General features: G+C 37.7%; 1 non-coding gene across 1 annotated transcript; it reads left to right on the plus strand.

Annotated features, from left to right (window-relative positions):
- Nucleotides 1-220: 220 nt before the first annotated feature.
- Nucleotides 221-327, plus strand: LOC138827388 (U6 spliceosomal RNA). Its single transcript, XR_011372074.1, has one exon. It is a non-coding gene; the product is annotated as a U6 spliceosomal RNA (small nuclear RNA).
- The last annotated feature ends 6,956 nt before the right edge of the window (nt 328-7,283 follow it).

Consider the following 7,283-nt stretch of genomic DNA (forward strand, 5'->3'; position numbering starts at 1 on the left):
CACTCAATTCCACCCCCCCTCCCCCGATCCTACACATCTCTTGAACAACAATATCTGGGATTATTTTGTTTTTGACATGTCAATCTTGGCTATTCTTAAATGTGTGCTTATGTAAGAAGTACATGGTTCTAAAATTTCACGAGAATTCTTCAAAACTTACTTTTCTTTGAATTGTCTAGTTCAAGAAAATCAATTACACTTTATATATAAAAAATGCTCTGTGCTCAATTCAGCAGCACATACACTAAAATTGGAGCAGTACAGAGTAGATTAACATGGCCCCTGCGCAAGGTTGATATGCAAATTCTTGAATCATTCCATATTTTTACAACTAAAGATGCTGGAGAGGATGTGGCCACAAGGGAACCTTACTTGATTCTTGGTGGGAGTGTTAACTTATTCAACCACTTTGGAAAGCAGTATGGAGGCTCATCAAAAGACTCCATATAAAGCTCCCCTATGATCCAGCAATCACACTTTTGGGGATTTATCCAAATGATCACAAAGAAGACCATACTAAAACTACCAGAACAACTATGTTTACTGCAGCATTGTTTGCAATAGCTAAGATATGGAGCCCACCCAGATGGCCCACAGAAGATGAATGGATCATGAAAATGTGGTATATATTCACAATGAAATTCTATGCCTCCATGAGAAAGAATGGCATCGCCCAATTTGTTAAGAATTGGAAAGACTTGAAAAAAATTTATTAATTGAAGTAAGCCAAGTCCAAAGAAACAGGTCCAAAGGTTTCCCTTATTTTCAACAGCTAATATATGTCTGGGATAAGCGGAAGCTATGTGCATATCAGATAAGATGATATTACAGGAACTGAACAAGACAAGTGTTTTTTTTGTTTCTTGCTATTGTTTCTAAGATACTTATAATGTGTGATGTGATTTTTTTTGTTCCTTTATATGTTCCTTCCCTAAGCTCTAACCCCTGTTTTCACTGTACTTGAAGTTGGTGCTCCTACATCCTGTGTATACGTTCCTCTAATTTGGGGAGGGGGAAGGGAAATACAAAATTGTTAAATATGGATACAGGTTGAGATGCACAAGACACTATGTTGAAAAATGAACTTTACAATTTAGGCAGGGGAAGGGGGAGGGGAGTGTATTTCTGGAGGTGGGAGGGAAAGGATGGTGGAAGAAAAAGAAAGGAAGAGGTAACAATGCTTGTTAGGAAATGTACTCATTATTTGCTCATATAAATATGACACCTCTGTACAGTTATTTTTACAGGTGGACCCATTGCAACAATGAGAAGTACAAGTCGTTATGTTGAAAACGAACTTTACAACTTTGGTGGGGGGAGCGGGGAGGATTGGGTGGGAGGGCTAGGAGGATGGGAAGGGATGGGAAGGGGAAACAAAGGAGGAGGCTACAATGCTAGATAAGAAATGTACTCATTATCTTGCCCACGTAATTGTAACCCCTCTGTACAGTATTTTCACAGTAAAAAAAAATGTATAAAAATGTTCTTATATACAAGAGTTTATTTCCTCTATTTTACCCAGATAATATCATTAACAAAGAAATTAATGCAGAACACTGATATGCTGATTTGAAGGTATTTTGAATAAATGTGTGTGTGTGGGTGTGTGTACACACACGCATGCACACGTGCACACATGCACATGCTTGTGCATTGGTATGCTCAGAGTTTGAAATCAGGGCTTCAAGGTCTTGCTAGGCCTTTCCTCTATGAGCTACATCTCCATTCCTGGCTCTTTGCTAGTTCATTATAATTTCTGAAAAATAATCTCATGAATTTATTCTGCCCTGAGGGGCTTCCAACAGTTATCCATAGATCTCAGGCTCCTGAGTAGATATTCCGAGTAGATAGGATTAAAGGTGTTACCAGCCAGGACAAGGCTTTCAGAATAATTTTAAAAGTAGAAGAAAGTTTACTTGATGGGGGCCTGTTTTATCATCTCCTACTTTTAAATCATTTTGGAGTGATTATATGTGAATTTACTTCATTTTCGGGTTCTTAAAAGATAGTAAGTTTTGTTATTTAAAAGTTTTAGTACTTTTTAAAAAAGGATACAGGAGCTATGGGACAAAAGAAATTTGACTGTCTTTGGACCTCAATTTATAAGCTCAGCTCTGTGCATGATAACCCAATGTCACCAACAGAGTCTGTGTTGGAGACAAAATGTAACAGAAAACAATCACCATGGGCAATATTTGGTATGCTATTATTTATAGGACAATATGAATATTGAAATGAGAGTGTAAGAGAATGGAGAGATTTTTACCTACATTTTTGTATTGCTAAAAGGCTTTTGGAGACTGTGACTCATTTCCTTCCTCACTATGTGTCTTTGAGCCATGCACTTCGTGCCTTAAATTACAATTTTTCCCAACGCTAAAATGATAATAACATTAGCATTATAGCAAATGTTATCTTAAGAATTGAGAGAAATAAAACTTGCAAAATACTTAACATAAACTTCTGTGAATGAGCTTTGAGTTTAGCCAAAATTTTTTAATACTAAATAGAATGCAATAATATTACAGAAAACATTACAGGTAGTGAGCAACCAGAAGGAATGTGATCTATTGACCATGCTCTGCTTCCAAGGAAGCCAGGTGTACAACGTCTCATGCTTTAAATCAAACTGGTTATCTTATGTCTTGGTAGTGTAAAAGTATCAAGGACAGAATAATGAAGGAATGTTGTAGACTGAGGTAATGTCCATATGATAATGTGCAAAACTGATAAAACGTAAAAGTACCTGAGCAGTATATTGTGTTTTATATCATTTAAGTTCCATTCAAAGATAGGTAATACCTAGAAAAATGAATTCTCTTTTTGATATCCTATCGTAGGTCCTTAGCAGGATGAACTCTTTCTTCATTCTTGTTGAGGCATTATCAGATGAGAAGAACTGTATTTTTTGTTTGCTTCCTTCAATTTATTCTTCGATTTGAAATCTAAACTACTTGACACTGAAAGAAACCAAGGGAAATTAGACACACAGGCTTTGGAAAAAACAATTAACATAAAATAAATAAAATACATATAGCTTTATGAAAGGTCTAACTAAATTGAATTATATAGTCTAAATATTGAACAGAAAATGATATAAGCAATATCATGTTATTGAAAATTGGAAAATGTAAAGACTTGCTTAATTTTTTCCTTTCTCCTCCCTTGAATTAATTATTGATTTTGTATAAAGAGATTAAAAATGAGATTAACAAGAAATAATTAAAATTCAAAAGAGTTCAGGGAAGATGGTAGGAGAGAAGGTGGAGTCTAAACAGGCTCTCTCATAGAAAGCAGTTTAAGTATTCCAGTGAACAGTCCTAAGTAAAAGAATCACACCAAGGGTGCCAACACCAGAGAGTTTGGCCAGAGAGGGAAAATCCAGGCAAGGAGACAGGTCCGTGCACTTGCCAGCAGGCTCCGCTGTGGCTGTGGCGGTGGCTGTGGCAGCCGTAGGCCATAAAACATGAAACACAGACAGTCTGGGATGAAAGCCCCAGATCAGCAGGCTAGGGGATTCTACACAGCAACAGCAAGAACTGACAAGGAACACACATCTTCATCCTGCAGATTGCAGACCAGCGACGAATCAGGAACCAAGACTCTGGCATGAGTAGAAGCCTGACATCCTCACTCCTTCTAAGGGAGCAGAGGAGGGAAGGCAACCCCTCCCCTCCCCACTACTGGAGATCTCCATCTTTTATACTGATAAAGGCCTGGCTGAGCAGCTAGCTCCAACTCAGGCCTTGGAAGAAAACAAGAGTCATTTAGCAGATCACAGGAACCCGACCTCACCTGCCAGGCTCAGCTCCACCCAGGGAAAAGTCATCCTGCCCAGGCAGAGAAAGTTCTGCCCTCCTCAAGTGTTGATTTCTTCACAGGATAAACAGAGCCAGAGTCTGCCCCTCCCTACAGCAGTCTTGACAATCAACTGAAATTCAGTAAACATAAACCCTGAGTATATCTCCAGGCTAAGCTCTGTAAGTGTCTCAGAAGCTAGCCCCTCAGGGAAACTCTACTGCTTGCTGAAAGGCCTCCACTCTACCCAGAACCAAGCCTCAACAAGCATCTCCAAACTAGAGGAAAAATCCATCTCCCTCTTTTGTGAGACTCAAAGCAGATCTCCCTCCCATTGAACTAGCCTGGGAGGAGGATCACAAAATTCTGGGTAAAGCAGAACATTTTTCTGCCTGCTAAACAAACTAACTTAAGAAACCAATCCAGCCACAGGAAAATCAAACACCACAAGCAGACCAGAGACTCCAACAAGAGACTGGTTACAGACAAAAGGGAGATACAGGATCTTCCCACACCCTCCAAAAAATCAAAGAACTCATTTTTTGTACCTTTTAAAATTTGTTTAAATTTTTTGTTTTCATTTTTTTTAATTGTATTTTATTTTATTTGAGAACATACTGTACAGGGGGGCTACAATTACATGGGCAGGATAATGCATACATTTCTTACCAAGCATTGCAGCCTCCTCCTTTGTTTACCCTTCACTTCCCTTCCCCGCCTCCCATTGTTTGCTGTTAACCTTTTTTTCTTCCTCTTATAATTTTTATTTTGGGGGAATATCTGTGTGCGCGCGCGCATGTGTGTGTATGTGTGTGTGTGTGTGTGTGTGTGTGTGTGTGTGTGTGTGTGTGTGTGTGTGTGTGTGTGTGTTTTAGCTCTACTTAACTTTTGATCCTTTTTTTCTTTCTCATTCTTTTCATTTTTTCTTCTTTCGTTCTTTTTTGCATGACTTAATTGCTGTTCTGCTCATCCTCAGATATACCAATAGTTGATTATTAGACCTTATCCCCCATTGTGTACACAATCCAGAAATTTATTACTCAATTCAAATCCTCTTTGACAAGTTTCTTAATAGCAGTACTACCTCTTTATACCTGTATAATATTTTCAACTCTTTTTTACTTTTTCGCATCTCCTTTCTATCCCTCCCCTTCTCTCATCCTATCCCTGTTCTTCTGTGAATATTACATTTTTAAATTTGCATAAATTTTAAGTGTTTCAATTAATAATTTTTAATATTTGTTTTTTTATTCTTTCTTGTCTCTTTTTTCTTTTTCTTATTTTTTCTTCTTTTTTTTTCTGTCTACTATCATTCTATCCAAACTATTTCCCTTATTGAGATTAGGACTTAGATAATTTAACTCTCCTTTTACCTTTCCACATCCCTCTATATCTATTTTTACCCACATTTCTCACTAAACCTTATAATTTCTGGTATGTAAAATTATTCTTTGCTGATCATAGCTCATTAGTACATAGTTGTTTGATATTGAATAAAAAGATCTGTTGAACTAGATTGTATCTGCAGATTTTTGACTGTGCAACTACAGACTTTGGATGATGCTTGTCTTAAGATAGTGTTCTAGCACAAAACTGGTGTTACTTTCATCCCAAATCGGCAGAACAAGCAGAAAAACACAAGAAAAATGGCAAGTCCGGGTATCTCAACTCCCACTCATGATAATCAGGGGACAGAACAGATAATAATAATCCAGGGGAGAGCTCCCCAAAAGCTATACAAACACTACTGGTAAACATGGTAAATGAAAAAATTGAAAACCTGCAAAGGACTCAGTGTGAGCATGATAGGGAGAGAGAGGAGCAAACCAAAGGTCAATACAGGAATATCATGACCTTGAGACACTTACTCAAAGACTGACACAGGAATTGTTTGAGCAGATTGAAAACACTCAAAGAGAAATACAGGGAGGGCATGAGCAGGCTGAGTCCAGTCAAAGAGATAGACATGACTTGCGTGAGCTGGCTGAGAATAGACAAAGAGAAAGGAATTGCATAAACGTGAGGAAGCTAATCAAAGAGTAATACAGGAATTGAGAGAGCAGGATGAGATAGACAAAGATCTTTAGAGGCATTTATGGAATCCATAAAGAGAGAGCTGAAAGAAGTCAGGAAGACCACAAAGGGAATGCTGAATGGAACCCCAAAGAAGGAATGGGAGTCCAAGGAAACCATAACCAATCAACTAAGTGATTTGAAAATAAACACTGAAAACCAAATTAAGGAAGCAAAGAAGTTCATAGAAGATCTGTAACAAAGCTCCAACAAAGAATTTGAAGCAATCAAACCGACCAATTAGAAAGAAAAGAAATAAAAAACAAAGTAGAAATTCCTGGCAGTAGGTTAGACCATGCAGAAGATCAAATCTTGGGATTGAAGACAGCTTAGATATTATAGAGAAAGAACATACAAACAACAAGACAAATCCAAGAAATATGACAGATCTATTCAACATTTTGAAGACACCATCAGAAGGCCTAATCTGAGGATAATGGGTGTAATGGAGCACTTAGAGAGAGAAGTTAATGGTCTAGGAGATGTGTTTAACAGGATCCTAGCAGAGAACTTCCCAAACATGCAAAAAGATAGGCCTATTCAGATACAAGAAGCTTTTGGAACTCCAACTAGACCAGACCAGAGCAGGACTTCCCTCCTTCACATTATAATCCACACAGGATTAATTTAGACCAAGAAAAAGATCCTTAAAGCTCTCAAGGAGAAAAGATCAGGATAAGCCCGGGATAAGGTATGCCATGCCCTAAAGACAAACAATTATAAACCAAGAATACAATACACAGCTAAACTTTCCTTCATAACGGAAGGTCAAATATAAACCTACCATAGCAAAGAAAAATTGAAACAATATATCTCTGCCAAACCAGGCCTACAAAATATTCTTAAACATATCCTACACATAGAAAACCAACAATACCACAATAAAGGCCAAGAAACTGCACCCAAACTGAGAATCCAAGAACCTAGGAAGAACCCAGTTGGTACAGCTCGCAAGAAGGTGGATAAAATTGCAGGAACTCCCAAATACCTTTCAGTCCTATCTCTCAACATTAACGGAATGAACTCTCCAATTAAGCAATATAGACTACCTAGTTGGATTAAAAAGCAAGATCTTTCTTTCTGCTGCCTTCAGGATTCACATCTTGCCCATAAAAACAAACACATTTTGAATGTGAAATTCTGGAACAAAATCTACCAAGCAAACGGCCCCCATAAACAGGCAGGTGTTGCAAGCCTTATATCAGATAAAATAGACTTAAAATTAAAATCAATGAGAAGAGATAAGGAAGCTTGCTATATACTATTTAAGGGATCCCTCCTTCAGGAGGATATTACAATTCTAAATATCTATTTTCCAAACAACGGAGCACCCAAATTTATCCAAGAAAATCTACTTTCCCTCAAGTGCCACATAGACACAATGACATTGATTGTTGGGTAATTGACACACT

The sequence above is a fragment of the Dipodomys merriami genome, unplaced genomic scaffold (genome assembly GCF_024711535.1).
Source record: "Dipodomys merriami isolate MVZ:Mamm:240054 unplaced genomic scaffold, mDipMer1.0.p SCAF_155, whole genome shotgun sequence".
Lineage (NCBI taxonomy): Eukaryota > Metazoa > Chordata > Mammalia > Rodentia > Heteromyidae > Dipodomys > Dipodomys merriami.